The sequence below is a fragment of the Kogia breviceps genome, chromosome 5 (assembly GCF_026419965.1).
Source record: "Kogia breviceps isolate mKogBre1 chromosome 5, mKogBre1 haplotype 1, whole genome shotgun sequence".
Lineage (NCBI taxonomy): Eukaryota > Metazoa > Chordata > Mammalia > Artiodactyla > Physeteridae > Kogia > Kogia breviceps.
In genome coordinates this window covers 133,902,522-133,918,900 of record NC_081314.1, presented here as the reverse complement: position 1 = coordinate 133,918,900, position 16,379 = coordinate 133,902,522, and the positions used below count along the sequence as shown (strand labels likewise).

At 39.0% G+C, this 16,379-nt stretch overlaps 1 long non-coding RNA gene across 1 annotated transcript in view; it reads left to right on the top strand.

Moving 5' to 3' along the window:
• LOC136794277 (uncharacterized) overlaps positions 1–16,379 on the top strand; it is a 157,103-nt gene that overhangs the window by 23,322 nt on the left and 117,402 nt on the right. The window contains exons 3-4 of the long non-coding RNA XR_010840827.1: positions 2,093–2,170; positions 3,771–3,865. This is a non-coding gene — a long non-coding RNA (uncharacterized lncRNA). The remainder of the gene's footprint in view (positions 1–2,092; positions 2,171–3,770; positions 3,866–16,379) is intronic.

Genomic DNA, 16,379 nt, shown 5'->3' with positions numbered 1-16,379 from the left:
GGTTGTTCTTTTCTAAGAATTTGTACATTTCTTCCAGGTTGTCCATTTTATTGGCATATAGTTGCTTATAGTTATCTCTCATCATGTATTTCTGCAGTGTCAGTTGTTACTTCTCCTTTTTCTCCTAATTCTATTGATTTGAGTCTTCTCTTTTTTCTTGATGAGTCTAGGTAGTGGTTAATCAAGTTTGTTTATCTTCTAAAAGAACCAGGTTTTAGTTTTTATTGATCTTAGCTATTGTTTCCTTCATTTCTTTTTCATTTATTTCTGATCTGATCTTTATGATTACTTTCCTTCTCCTAACTTTGGGGTTTTTTTGGTTGTTGTTCTTCCTGTTCTAATTGCTTTAGGTGTAAGGTTAGGTTGTTTATGTCAGATGTTTCTTGTTTCTTGAGGTAAGATTGTATTGCTATAAACTTCCCTCTTAGAACTGCCTTTGCTGCATCCCATAGGTTTTGGGTCATTGTGTTTTCATTGTCATTTGTGTCTAGGTATTTTTTGATTTCCTCTTTGATTTCTTCAGTGACCTCTTGGTTATTTAGTAGTGTGTTGTTTAGCCACCATACATTTGTATTTTTTTACACTTTTTTTCCTGTAATTGTTATCTAGTCTCATAACGTTGTTGTCCGAAAAGATACTTGATACGATTTCAATTTTCTTAAATTTACCAAGGCTTGACTTGTGACCCAAGATATGATCTATCCTGGAGAATGTTCCATGAATACTTGAGAAGAAAGTGTATCATGTATTTTTTGGATGGAATGTCCTGTATATATCAATTAAGTCCATCTTGTTTAATGTATCATTTAAAGCTTATGTTTCCTTATTTATTTTCAGTTTGGATGATCTCTCCATTGGTGAAATTGGGGTGTTAAAATCCCCTACTATGATTGTCTATTTCCTCTTTTATGGCTGTTAGTGTTTGCTTTATATATTGAGGTGCTCCTATGTTGGGTGCATAAATATATACAATTGTTATATCTTCTTTTTAGATTGATCCCTTGATCATTATGTAGTGTCCTTCTTTGTCTCTCGTAATAGTCTTTATTTTTTATTTTTTTGACTTTCACAAAGTGCTATTTTAAATGGGAAAACTCATACAAGCAATGTTTTGAAAATTGTAAAATATCATGTAAAATTTTAGTTAAAGTAGAAATGTACTTTTTCTCCTCATTTATGAGGGAGAAGTGGAACTTTCCTAACAACTGGAGAACCATTGTTACAGGAAGGTATGTGTAGAATTTAAGGAGAATGGCTGAGGAAGATAATGATAAATAAGAAAATGAATTTTTATTCTTTGGGCAACCTTTTGCTATTTTAGTATGGAATAGTGATTATGTTTATCCATTTAATGAGCTGTATATATGTGAAATATTCACACCAGTCCATGTTAATTCAGAAACTGAGCCATTGATATTAATAAACCATTATCCTTTTCAAAGGACAAAACATTCCCTATTCAAGCCTCTCAATCAAAACCCTCCAATTTAATAGGATTAATGAGGTCATTTGGATGATATTGACACATTGCGTAAAGGAAAAGTAACTTGATGTTAAACGTCATCTAAGGGCTTCCTGCTGCCAGCCGCGGCGGGTCCTCAAAGTGCAGCAACAATCGACGAGAGGGGGTAGGGAACTGAACGGACCAAGGTATGGGATCAGAAGGGCACAAGCAACTGATGGTTGCAAGGCAAGTTTAATAACAAAGCATAGCCATATATATACCCCTAAAGCAGGGAATTTGCTTAGTCACCATCTTATTGGCATCAGCTGGTTAATTGGCTTCTCGGCTTAGTCAGGCCTTATCGGCATCAGCTGGTTGATTGGCTTCTCGGCTTCTCCCTCAAAGGCACCAATTTCCCCTCCAGGATTGCTTTTCCTAGCTTTAGGGAACAACCAGGGACTCCCAGTAACTGAGCAGGTCCCTGGAGCAATTTGGCCAAAGGCCATCTCCTTTTTTACGTTCATACCATAAAGTCCAGGATGCATACCAAGGAGAGTACAATCGGGCCCTGAGGCTTATGAGGGTCTTAATGGCGCCTTCCTCAGAGGGCAATGCTCGCCACATTTCCCCCCCTTTTATTTTTTAAAGCTTGATAATGCAGCTTCAACCCATACACCTCCTGACGAAGAGCAGCGAGACGGCCAACAACAAAGCGTAATAAACAAGGTAAGGCAATTAACATCAACAATACACATGACCCCACGGTAATCAATCCTGTGAGTCCATTTTGAAACCAATGCATTGGGTTTAACCATTGAAGCTGATCCAAGAGTCCTTGAATTAATTGTTGGGGCCCGTCTTCTTGTAGATGAGCTTCTTGAATTGCTTGTATTTCTGCATTAAGATTTTGTATGTCCAAACTAATGTGTCCACCAGTCCATACACTTAAAAAGTGCATATTTACTTTGTTCCAATCCCAGTCAGTTTCATTATAAGCGTGTTGAGTCACACAAATCCAAGTATATTTAGCATGGCAAATCAAACTCATTTTCAATTTTAAAGCCATAATTTGGTCTCCTAAACATATGAGAGCATTTTTTAACTCATCAACCTCAGTTTTTAGTTGAGTATCAATATGACTTTGTAATGCTAATGCAATACTGGTATTTTTAGACAATTGATTAACATAATGTGCTTGTTGTAGTTTTACTTAATGCTAAACCGGCAGTAGTGGCTGTGGCTGTTAAAGCGGCTAAGGCTAATATGCTACATATTAATATTCCAATGAATCGTTTAGGTCTTTTTAAAGCTTCAGATAATTCTAGCCAAGCTTGCATGCTAGTACTATGATACCATGGTTCAGAAATATTTACAGGCAGCATTACATAGGAAGGTTGTTTTAACATCATAACAGAAAAAGTTCCTTTCATAGGCAGAATGCAAGTACTAAAAATACAATTCTGACAAGTTATATTATATCCTAAGGAACCAGAAGTAAACTCAACCTGTAAATCTCCTATTAGCAAGGCATATGAGGGTGTAACACAAGTAATAACTGGTTGATAAGAATAAGACAATGCAAACTTCCCAAAATCCCAATGCTTATAAAAAACCAAACTATTATTAGTAACAGAAACTGAAGAAATTAAAATGGTACCATTATTATAATTTAAGGTGCACCAGATTTGAGAATTCAAAATCAGATTGGGGAAAATCAGAAGGAAAAAAGGAGGGAAACTTCAAGCTTGTAACAGCTTTAACTACCTTTAAACTATGGCCGGCCCATAAAGTCCCTTGTCCTCCTACATATACTTCAACACAAAAATAGTATCTTTGACTTTGCAGCTTCTATTAGAGCTCCACTTTCAGCTTTATGATTAGACCCATCTTTGTTGCTGTAATTACCAGTCTCATTCTTTCCATTTTTGTTATTGTTGCCCTGTGAAATCATTTTTTCTAGAACAGCAAGAAGATGTAAAGCTTTCTCAGCTTGGTAGGTTAATATATACAGGCCTACGAGCAAAAAACACACTGCTTGGGCAAATTTTTCTTCAAAAGGTTCTATGAACTGATAAAGTTTTTCACCAACGGATATGGCTTCTGTATACTGTCGGACATGATACTGGATGACTGCTTGATTGTAATACAACATACTGTTTTCAACATCATCTAATCCATCCATTTCTTCAACAGCCGAGTGCACCTGATTCTTCAACTGGTTAAGTGTCTGTCTTAAACTATCTGTTGTTGTCTGGTTACTTTTGAAAAACTCAGCTACTGCCGTATTCAAAATTATTTTATAATCATCTTTTTTTATATCTTGTAGGCAGGCAAGATGTTGCAGACAGACATCATAATTTCCAGCTGTGAAAGCCTGGAAAGCACTGGTGGACAACTCCTTCTCTTGATCAGTGATCTCAGGTTGGTTCTTGGATACTTTTTGTCCCATATGTTTTTACTTCTGACTATTGCCCCGAGTTACTATCAACTTTACTATGTGGCCACACTTTCACTCGTAACTCCGGGGATTCACCTACCGAGATTCAGATGTCCCTCTTATCAAGTCCCTGTTCGGGAGCCACTTGCCGCCAGCCGCGGCGAGTCCTCAAAATGCAGCAACAATCGACGAGAGGGGGTAGGGAACTGAACGCACCAAGGTATGGGATCAGAAGGGCACAAGCAACTGATGGTTGCAAGGCCAATAGTCTTTATTTTAAAGTCTATTTTGTCTGGTGTGAGTATTGCTACTCCAGCTTTTTTAAAATTTCCATTTGCATGAAATATTTTTTTCCATCCCCTCACTTTTAGTGTGTATGTGTCCCTAGGTCTGAAGTGGGTCTCTTGTAGACAGTATATATATGGGTATTGTGTTTGTATCATTCAGCCAGTCAATGTCTTTTGTTTGGAGCATTTAATCCATTTACATTTAAGGTAGTTGTCGATATGTAAGTTCCTAATACCATCTTCTTAATTGTTTGGGGTTTTTTTATTGTAAGTCTTCTCTTTCTCTTGTGGTTCCTGCCTAGAGAAGTTCTTTTAGCATTTGTTGTAAAGCTGTTTTTGTAGTGCTGAATTTTCTTAGTTTTTGCTTGTGTGTAAAGATTTTGATTTCTCCATCAAATCTGAATGAGATCCTTGCTGGGTAGAGTAATGTTGGTTGTAGGTGTTTTCCTTTCATCACTTAAATATGTCCTTCCACTCCCTTCTGGCTTGCAGAGTTTCTGCTGAAAGATCAGTTTTTAACTGCATGGGGATTCCCTTGTATGTTATTTTTTTGTTTTTCCATTGCTGCTTTTAATATTTTCTCTTTGTATTTAATTTTTGATAGTTTGATTAATGTATGTCTTGGCGTGTTTCTCCTTGGATTTATCCTGTATGGGACTTTCTGTACTTCCTTGACTTGATTGAAAATTTCCTTTCCTGTATTAGGGAATTTTTCAACTATAATCTCTTCAAATATTTTCTCAGTCCCATTCTTTTTCTCTTCTTCTTCTGTGACCCCTAAAATTTGAATGTTGGTGCATTTAATGTTGTCCCAGAGGTCTCTGAGACTGTCCTCAGTTATTTTCATTCTTTTTTCTTTATTCACTTTTCTGTTGTTCTGCCTCAGTTATTCTGCTATTGATTCCTCCTAGAGAATTTTTAATTTCATTTATTGTGTTGTTCATCATTTTTTGTTTGTTCTTTAGTTCTTCTAGGTCCTTTTAAAACTTTTCTTGTATTTTCTCCATTCTATTTCCAAGATTGTGGATCATCTTTAATATCATTACTGTGAATTCTTTTTCAGGTAGGCTGCCTATTTCCTCTTCATTTGTTTGGTCTGTTGGGTCTTTACCTTGCTCCTTCATCTGCTGTGTATTTCTCTGTCTTCTCATTTTGTTTAACTTACTGTGTCTGTGGTCTCCTTTTCTCAGGCTGCAGGTTTGTAGTTCCCGTTGTTTTTGGTGTCTGCCACCAGTGGCTAATGTTGGTTCAGTTGGTTGTGTTAGGCTTCCTGGTGGAGGGGGTTGGTGCCTCTGTTCTGGTGGATGAGGCTGGATCTTGTCTTTCTGGTGGGCAGGATCACATCTGGTGGTTTGTTTTGGGGTGTTTGTGACCTTATTATGATTCTAGGCAGCCTCTATGCTAATGGGTAAGGTTGTATTCCTGTCTTGCTATTTGTTTGCCATAGCATGTCCAGCACTGTAGCTTGCTGGTTGTTGAGTGGAGCTTGGTCTTAGCGTTGAGATGGAACTCTCTGGGAGAGCTTTCACCATTTGATATTACATGGAGCCAGGATGTCTCTGGTGGACTAATGTCCTGAACTCGGCACTCCCACCTCAGAGGCACAGGCCTGACACCTGGCCAGAGTACCAAGACCCTGTCATCCACATGCCTCAGAAGAAATGGGAGAAAAAAGAAAGAAAAGAAGAAAATAATATAAAATAAAATAAAGTTATTAAAATTAAAAAATTAGTAAAAATAAAGAATATTAAAAATAATACAAAAAAAAGAAAGAAAGAAAGAAGAGAGCAACCAAACCAAATCCACCAATGAAAACAAGTGCTAAAAAAGTATACTAAAAAAAAAAACACCCCAAATGGACAAACAGAACCCTAAGACAAATGGTAAAAACAAAGCTATACAGACGAAATCACACAAAGTCCACCTCCTCAAATTTGGGATGATTCATTTTGTATTCTGGTATTGTAGAGATGCAGGGTACATCAAGTTGATTGTGAAGATTTAATCCGCTGCTCCTGAGGCTATTAGGAGAAATTTCCCTTTCTTTTCTTTGTTTGCATAGCTCCTGGGGTTCAGCTTTGGATTTGGCCATGCCTTTGTGTGTAGGTCACCTGAGGGCTCTGTTCTTCGCTCAGACAGGAAGGGGTTAAGGTAGCAGCTGATTAGGGGGGAGGGAGGGGTACGGAATGCCGTGCAAGCCTGATGCAGCAGAAGCCAGCATGATATTGCAACAGCCGGAGGCACGCAATGTGTTCTCCTGGGGAAATTGTTCCTGGATCACGGGACCCTGGCGGTGGCGGGCTGCATAGGCTCCTGGGAGGGGTGGAGTGCATAGTGACCTGTGCTTGCACACAGGCTTCTTGGTGGCATCAGCAGCAGCCTTAGCATCTCATGCCCGTCTCTGGGATCCGCGCTGATAGCCGTGGCTTGCACCCGTCTCTGGAGCTCGTGTAGGCCGTGCTCTGAATCCCTCTTCTCGTGCACCCCTAAACAGTGGTCTCTTGCTTCTTCGGCAGCTCCAGACTTTTTCCTGGACTCCCTCCCAGCTAGCTGTGGTGCATTAGGCCCCTTCAGGCTGTGTTCACGCAGCCAACCCCAGTCCTCTCCCAGACCTCACCTGTACCAGCAGGTGAGCAGAGAAGACACTTGGGCTGGTGAGTGCTGGTTGGCACCGATCCTCTCTGAGGGAACCTCTCTGCTTTGCCCTCTGTACTCCTGTTGCTGCGCTCTCCTCCATGGTTCCAAAGCTTCCCCCCACCCCCACCCACCCCCCATCTCAGCCAGTGAAGAGGCTTCCTCGTGTGTGGAAACTTTTTCTCCTTCACAGCTCCTTCCCAGAGGGGCAGGTTCCGTCCCTATTCTTTTGTCTCTGTTTTTTTTTTTTTTTTTTTTTTTTAAATCCTTTTTGCCTACACAGGTACGTGGGAGTTTCTTGCCTTTTGGGAAGTCTGAGGTCTTCTGCCAGCATTCGGTAGGTGTTCTGTAGGAGTTGTTCCACATGTAGATGTATTTCTGATGTATCTGTGGTGAGGAAGATGATCTCCACATCTTACTCCTCCAGCATTTTGAAGATCTCGACTGTTGTGGCCAACTTAATTTCAGTCTACAATTCAGGCCTTAGAAATGTAAGAATTGGGCTTACACATTTATTTTAATATTTGGTTCAATGATCTTTTTTTGCTAGAACGTATCATTTGTTTTCTTTCTATCACTTTCTTTCTTAGTCATCTTAATCCTTTAATAGATGGACCAATCCTTTCTTCATAAAGAAATTTAAGCAGTGCCATTTCTTCACAAAGAAAGGTCATTGCTCTGGGAAGAACATTGCTCTTATTTCAGTCTTACTAGGTAATTTCCAGCCATGATTTTCATCATCTCATATGTGTATAGACACAGGGTACTGAGTCACTGCTTGTGGATTGACTATGTAATTGTCCTTCATAGTGACATCTATCCGGTGTTGTCAAAACTTGGCAATCCACTCTCTTCATAAACCCTGGGTGGTTCTCTATCATTTTACAGGTAAAAATAAAGGTAATTCCTAGGCAAGTCTCTCGGATCTCTGACCACCCAAGATACTTTACCTCTTGGGTTTACTCCCCTGAACTCCATGGTAGAAACATGGTTGAAATCATGAGTCACAGCTTTTTGGTAAATCTCTTAGGGATGTGAGATACCTAAATTAAATCCAGGACCAAGAGGATTTGGGTTGCTGAAAAAGAAAGAATGACTGTGAGGCAAAGTGCCTAGAGTGAGATGTACATACATTTTCATTTGTGTGTACCTGTAAATGATACCCAGATGACAGCTCTTTAACTTGTCCCCACGTTAGGGTTAAGCCTTGTTTACCTCCAGTATAAATCATCACTCTTGTGGTTTTGGCCATTTTGCAGAAATTATATTTTCCCTCTTGTTTAGAGACGGCTCCACTGTAGTACATTTCCTTGATTGCAGAGATTGTGGGAGCTATGATTCTGGTGCCATTAGCCTTCTCATTTTGGGAAAACTTATCCCCTGTGATAAGGAAGAAACTTGAAGATTTCGTGAGTTTTTCTAATGCCCTGTGCTTTCTATATTTGCATACTCATGCTGTGCCTTCCCCAGCTCTGCCTGGGCAACTCTCCCTACTCTTGAAGGACCAGATCAAAATGCCTCTGTCCTCAAGAATCCTTTGCCCACCCTCGCCAGCAAAATTAATCTCTTCCTTGACTCTTGTAGCTCTTGGTTTATGCCTCTTCTAAAGCATGGATCATGGTTTCACAGCCCAAGAGCAGCTCGTTCCCAGGAAAGGTCTCAACTTTTGCTGCATTGCAGGCAAATTCAAAGTGAGGATAATTATGTTTGACCTTGTATTCCCCATGGAGCCCGACAAAGTGCCTTGCACGTAATAGGTTCTCAATAACTATTTGTTGAATTATATTAGATTACATTTTATAAATGTTTTGTAAATGAGAGAGCATTACCTTACATGGCTTACAAAAAAATCTGTTGGGATAAAAATAGACAAATAAGAACTTAAGTTGAAGGGTTACGTCTTACACAATGAGGTTGTGTCATTTTGGATTTTTGGAAAACCTCTCAGAATTTATGCTTCCTAAAGATCCTGCTGCTTTAGCATTTTGCCAACAGGCTAGAAGGCAATCAGAATGGATATTGCTAAAATGGAATATTTTTATCCATGCTAATCATCCTGGCTCTGGCCAAATTTTTGGCCTTCAGTATGTGCTGCTGAGTAATGTCAGATGCTCACAAGCACACACACTGACATTTACAAGGCATGAGATGGGCTCAGCCAAGTTCAGAAACAAACCCCCCCTCTTTTGATTGGTTCACCAGAACTTCCTCAGATACATTTAGTCTTTGCTACTAGAGGAACTGACAGTCTGCTTGTACCAAGTGAATTTCCATTCATTTCTTCACTCCAGGAAATAACATTTGCATACAAGGGTCAGGTACTCTGTGAAGTTTTGGATTCATGAGGTTATACATCCAACTGTGTGAAGGGGACCTTGGGCTGCTCTGGCATTGGCACTAAGAGAAGTTGCACGTAGGCCTTGAGCTGATTTAGAACCTCTGATGTGGGATTAGTAGAAATGAAAGTGAACAGGACTGCACTCCAAACACATCCTGGATGATCTTAGAAAATGCCAGATAAAAATCCAAGAGGCCTACTTTCTTCTCAGAAAATATACTATCCTAAAAAAAATAAAATGAAAAGAAAGCGCTATTTTACTTTCGTGCTCCATAAGAATATCAGAATATATTTAGTAACTTGTTTAATTCCACTGCCTTTTTTAGATGGATTCCACCAGGCAGGATCATAGGTCCCCGACCAGGGATTGAACTGCATCCCCTGCAGTGGAAGCACGGTGTCTTAACCAATGTACCTCCAAGGAAGTCCTGAGGCTCTGTTTTTAGATGGGGTAGATGCACTCAGGATCATGGAAGCACGTGTCTCTAATTGAAATACTTCTTCTTCTTCTTTTTTTTTTTTTTTTTTTTATAATAGAAGAAAACATGTATCTATATTGCAAGAATAAAAATTTTCCAGACTTGCTTCTGGAAGAATCTTCAAGAGCATGATGATGATGATGATTTTTATTGACCACTTAGATTACTTCTTTTTTTAATTATTATAATAATGCTATTAAGATCATCTTTATATGTAAATCTTAGTCTACATTTCTTATTATTTCCTTTATGTAGATTCTCTTTCTCTCTATTTTTCTGAAGCTTCAAGATTATTATAAGGGCATTTCTATGTCCAAATTATGATTGGAACCCAGTCTCACAACTCAGTTAAAAATGTCTTCTAAGGACTTTATGACATCAGAGACAAGGCACAGCATGGGGAGGGGTTATTTACTGAAAAAGCAGCGTTTATTTAGTCCTTTTAACTGTCATGAGGATCAGAGGATTCATTCCTGGTTGTTGAGATGGCCCAGGTAACCAGACTGGTGATGCTACTTTCAGTTATTTCAAATTCTATTTGTTTCAGCTCTGTAAGAGTGAGCTTTTTTGCTTAGCCTATTTACTGGCAAATAGGAGCTGAGAAAATGTAGATTAGAAACTGGTTTCAGGAGTTAAATGCAACAATTTAATTTTAGAGATTAAGAAAATTTGAGCGGGAACCAGTCATTTTCCAAATAAGATATCAGAAACTGTTTTTAGACTTAAAGAGTATTATGTTCTGTTCTAGTTATTACCTTCCTATATCCTGTCTGTGAACTAAAGTTTTTTAAACAAAAATTTTGCCCATGGTGATCATAAACAGAACAGAGGTGTTAAAAATTGGCTTTTTGCGCTTCCCTGGTGGCGCAATGGTTGAGAGTCCGCCTGCCGATGCAGAGGATGCAGGTTCATGCCCCGGTCCGGGAAGATCCCACATGCCGCGGAGCGGCTGGGCCCATGAGCCATGGCCGCTGAGCCTGCACGTCCAGAACCTGTGCTCTGCAACGGGAGAGGCCACAGCAGTGAGAGGCCCGCGTATTGCAAAAAAAAAAAAAAAAAAAAAAAAAAAAAAAAAAAAAAAAATTAGCTTTAAATTTTTTCTGTTTAAATCTTGAGTGTAACATCTCTCCACCCTTAACTGATGGCTGGTTTTAGTCACATGATTTCAAAAGGAAAAGGAAAAGAAACATATTTTTAGTCTACTCCTAGAATAATCTATGGTGGAGTTTTTAATTAGTGCATGGTACCTATAATAATCTTCCTCTTTCAATCATGCTAAGCTCAACGAAGTTCCTTTGAACAGCAGATAGTTTTTACAAGCGTCATCCAAAATAAGGGCTCGTTCTTTTCAATAACATTTAAGAATTCGTAAGTCTGCTAGGAAGCCAACAGCCCTTAGAAGTATTAGGTGAAGAATGTCTCAGGATTTCCCTGTGTCAAGATAGTGAATTAATGTATCTTAAGACTCTTTGAAGTCTCCAAACATGGAGAGTTTGGAAGAGCTGGCTGAAAAGTGGTTCAACTAAGAACTAAGGGTCGGCTATATTTCAGTTGTCAAGAAGTCTTTTAAAAGTTTTTTTTATAAGAGAAACTGAACCAGGTTCTAGTCTTAGCCCTGATACCAGTGAGCAGTATTGAACTGGAAAGTTACGTAACTTCTCTGAGACTCTGTTTTCTAATCTGTAGAATGGGTTTGGCCTAGTAGACATCAATGGTTATTTCCACAGTTATTAAATTAATCTATTAAATTGTCATATACTGTACTGTGATGTTCTATACAACAGTGGTACACAAAGTGAGAACCTTATAGCTAAAAATGAAAAAATATTAAGGGAACCTAATTTCATACTTACTTAGAAGATTTTTCTTTTTTTCCAAAGCTCATTCTATGATAAGATTTCCACGTGCTTTTCTTTTTCTTAATTTAACCTAATATATGCCCGAATCCCTTCATATATTAATGTGTTTCTTCACTGGGTTATAAATACTATAAGTTCATACACTGTCTCAGAAATATTTACTTAGCCATTAGTCCTTCTACCTTCAAGGTGAGAGTAGATTATCTACTTCTTAGCAAAGCAATGGTCCATTCAAATGAGTTAGTTAAAATAGCAGTGATAAAATGACTGACTTATTGATTATTTCTATTTCTTAACTAGTTATTTTGGTGTGTAAACATACAGTTTGCTATTTTGTTAGAAATTATGCCAATTTTTGGAAGAAAACCTCAATGTTATGAAGACATAAAAACACGTTTGATGTTCTTGTAAAAGATGCACAATCTCTCTCTGGATATACTCTTTCTAATTTCTCGGTAGATGGATCAGTTAAATTGGCTGAGGGCCATATCCTCTTAGCCATCCTCTGTTTTAATCATCTTGCTTCTGAAAATACCATCCTCTTGGTACTATGAACAGAGACCCTGTTGTAACAGTAAGATTGCCTCTTAGAGGGTCACACTCTGAAGGTCAAGTTCAAGGATGTCAAGTGCTTAACAATATTGGTATTCACACCTCTTGACTGGAATGTTAAACTTAAAAAAATACTAATTTGTTTAGAGCAGTTTTAGATTCATGACAAAATTGATAGGAAAAAAGAGAGAGGTTTCCCATATACCCTCTGCCCCTACACATCCATAGCCTCATCTGTTATCATCATTCTCCACCAGAGTGGTATGTTTGTTATCACTGATGAGTCTATGTTGGGAGGTCATAATTATCAAAGTCCATAGTTTACCTTAGGATTCACACTTGGTTTTGTACAGCCAGTGGGTTTGGACAAATGTATAATGTCATGTATCCATCTTTATCATTTTATCTAGAGTATTTTTACTACTCTAGAAATCATCTGTGATCCACCTATTCATCCCCCCCCCCCCCCATCTAGAGCTTCCAACACCTGGCAACCACTGATCTTTTTAGTGTCTTCATAGTTTTGTTTTTTCCAGGAAGTCATATCATTGGAAACACATAGTACATAGTCTTTTCCAATTGGCTTCTTTCACTTAATAATATGCATTTAAATTTCCTCCATGCCATTTCATGACTTAATGGCTCATTTCTTTTTAGGGCTGAATAATATCCCATTTTCTGGCTGTACCACAGTTTATTTATCATTCACCTACTGAAGGACATCTTAGTTGCTTCCAAATTTTGGCAATTATGAATAAAGCTGCTATAAATATTCATGAACATGTTTTTGTGTGGACATACATCTTTACCTCCTTTGTGTAAATACCAAGGAGCATGACTGCTGGATTGTGCAGTAAGAGTATGTTTAGTTTTGTAAGAAACCATAAAACTGTCTTCCATATTTTGCATTCCCACCAGCAATGCATGAGAGTTCCTGTTGCTTCACATCCTTGTCAGCACTTGGAGTTGTCAGTTTCAGATCTTGGCCATTCTAGACTTTTAAACTTATAAAAGGTGACATGCTATTAGAAATTTTGTGTGAAATTTTGGCTGTGTTTCCTTTATTCCAAGAAACAGGTTTTTGCTCTCAAGTTTCTTAAAATGGACTCTGGAGGCAGGCAGCTCTGAACTTGAGAAAGTTATTTCAACTTTCTTTGCCTCGGTTTCTTCTTCTGGAAAATGGGACAATAACCTTATAAGTTATTGTGAGAATAAGTGTGTGGAACAGTGTTTGGCACATATAAAACACTATATAAGTACCTACTGTTATGATTATAAAGATATTGATCATTACTTTTATTTTGAGAAACAAATTATGTTCTTGTTTCTAATGGTGGCATAGGGTTTCAAGCAGGTATAGTTCAACCTCTTGGCCAATGCCTGAATCTCCAACAATAGAAATATTACAAAGTAGAGCCAACTTGGATAGATGAATACAGCCCACTACTGGGTGCACAAATTAACACTGCAACAGGACCCTAAAGTACCAGGTCTTCAAAAGTCTTAAAAAATTAGATCACCAAGTGTATGGTGTTCATTGCACAACAAGGTTTATCAAACATCTAATCAGTTTGCTCAAATATAGATGATTTGGTGGATTTGGTAACATGAATAATTCACTTGCCTCCAAGTATTTGGGGAAACAAACCAGAAAGTGGAAATTCTATGAAAGTTCCAAGGAACAGAGCAGGAATATTCCCACCCCACTCTGACAGTCTCTCTCTGACAGTGGAGAGAGGGACCAAGTTTTATTTATTTATTTAAATTGGAGTATAGTTGATTTACAATGTTGTGTTAGTTTCTGATGTACAGCAAATTTATTCAATTATATATGTATATTCTTTTTCAGATTCTTTTCCATTATAGGTTATTACAAGGTGTTGAATACAGTTTCCTGTGCCATAAAGTAGGACTTTGTTGTTTATCTATTTTATACATAGTAGTGTGTATCTGTTAATCCCAAGCTGCTAATTTACCCCTCCCTCTCCCCTTCCATTTGGTAACCATAAGTTTATTTTCTATGTCTCTGAGTCTGTTTCTGTTTTGTAAATAAGTTCATTGTAGCAATTTAAAAACTTCCACATATAAGTGATATCATATGATATTTGAGGGACCAAGTTTTAAGTGGAGCTTAGCTTCATATAATTGATAATTCTGCATGTTTTCTCAGAGGATGGAATATGTCTTTCCATTTCATATTTCTAATTCCCTATGTTCAGAATCTTTTTGATTACCTGGAATTTTCTTTAGGAAACCCAGGTATCCCAGCAATAATTCTCAAACCTCACAAAAACCTCTAAAAAATAACTTGAGGAAAAGAATTGAGCCCAGTAAGTTCAATACTTGATGGAAACTGGCATACAGAACAATGGCAAAGTCAAGTGAAAAAGAACTAATTAAAAATGTCTATGTGGGAGGGACCTTCAAGATGGCAGAGGAGTAAGATGTGGAGGTCACCTTCTTCCCCACAAATACATCAGAAATACATCTACATGTGGAACAACTCCTACAGAACACCTACTGAACGATGGCAGAAGACCTCAGACTTCCCAAAAGGCAAGAAACTCCCACGTACCTGTGTAGGCCAAAAGGATTAAAAAAACCCCCAAAACAGAGACAAAAGAATAGGGATGGAACCTGCCCTTCTGGGAGGGAGATGTGAAGGAGGAAAAGTTTCCACACACTAGGAATCCCCTTCACTGGCTGAGATGGGGGATGGGCAGGGGAGTGGGGGGAAGCTTTGGAGCCATGGAGGAGAATGCAACAACAGGGGTGCAGAGGGTGAAGCAGAGAGATTCCCTCAGAGAGGATTGGTGCCAATCAGCACTCACCAGCCCAAGAAGCTTGTCTGCTCACCTGCCGGGGCAGGTGAAGTCTGGGAGAGGACTGGGGTTGGCTGTGTGAACACAGCCTGAAGGGGGATAGTGCATCACAGCTAGCTGAGAAGGAGTCCAGGAGAAAGTCTGGAACTGCCTAAGAGACAAGAGACAACTGTTTCAGGGTGCACGAGGAGAGGGGATTCAGAGCACCACGTAAACAAGCTCCAGAGACGGGCACGAGGCATGGCTATTAGTGCAGACACCAGAGATGGGCATGAAATGCTATGGCTGCTGCTGATGCCACCAAGAAGCCTGTGTGCAAGCACAGGGCACAATCCACACCTCCCCTCTTGGGAGCCTGTGCAGCCCACCACTGCCGGGGTCCCGGGATCCAGGGACAACTTCCCTGGGAGAACACATGGTGTGCCTCAGGCTGGTGCAACATCACTCCGGCCTCTGCCGCCGCAGGCCTGCCCCGCATTCTGTACCCCTCCCTCCCCCTGGCCTGAGTGAGCCTGAGCCCCCTAATAAGCTGCTACTTTAACCCTGTCCTGTCTTGGCAGGGAAGAGTTGTCCTCAGGTGACCTACATATGCACAGGCAGGGCTAAATCCAAAGCTGAACCCTGGGAGCTGTGCAAACAAAGAAGAGAAAGGGAAATCTCTCCCAGCAGCCTTAGGAGCAGCAGATTAAATCTCCACAGTCAACTTGTTGTACCCTGCATCTGTGGAATATCTGAAAAGACAATGAATTATTCCAAAATTGAGGTGGTGGACTTTGGGAACAACTGTAGACTTGGAGTTTGCTTTCTGCATTTAATTTGTTTCTGGTTTTATGTTTGTCTTAGTTTAGTATTTAGAACTTATTATCATTAGTAGATTTGTTTATTAATTTGGTTGCTCTCTTCCTTTTTTTAAACATATATATATATTTTTTTCCTTTTTCTGTTTTTGTGAGTATGTATCTGTATGCTTCTTTGTGTGATTTTGTCTGTATAGCTTTGCTTTTACCATGTGTCTTAGGGTTCTGTCTGTCCTTTTTTTTTTTTACTATATTTTTTAGTGCTTGTTATCATGGGTGGATTTGTTTTTTGGTTTGGTTGCTCTCTTCTTTCTTTCTTTTCCTCTTTTTTATTACTTTAAAATTTTTATTTTTAATAATATTTTTTATTTTAATAACTATATTATATATATATATTTTTTCTTTCTTTCGTTTTTTTTTCTTCTGAGCCATGTGGCTGACATGGTCTTGGTGCTCTGTCCAGGTGTCAGGTCTGAGTCTAGGATATGGGAGAGCCGAGTTCAGGACATTGGTCCATCAGAAACCTCCTGGTTCCATGTAATATCAAATGGTAAAAGCTCTCCCAGAGATTTCCATCTCAACGCCAAAACCAAGCTCCACTCAATGACCAGCAAGCTATGGTGCTGGACACCCTATGCCAAAAAACTAGCAAGACAGGAATACAACCCCGCCCATTAGCAGAGAGGCTTCCTAACATCATAATAGGGTCACAGACACCCCAAAACACACC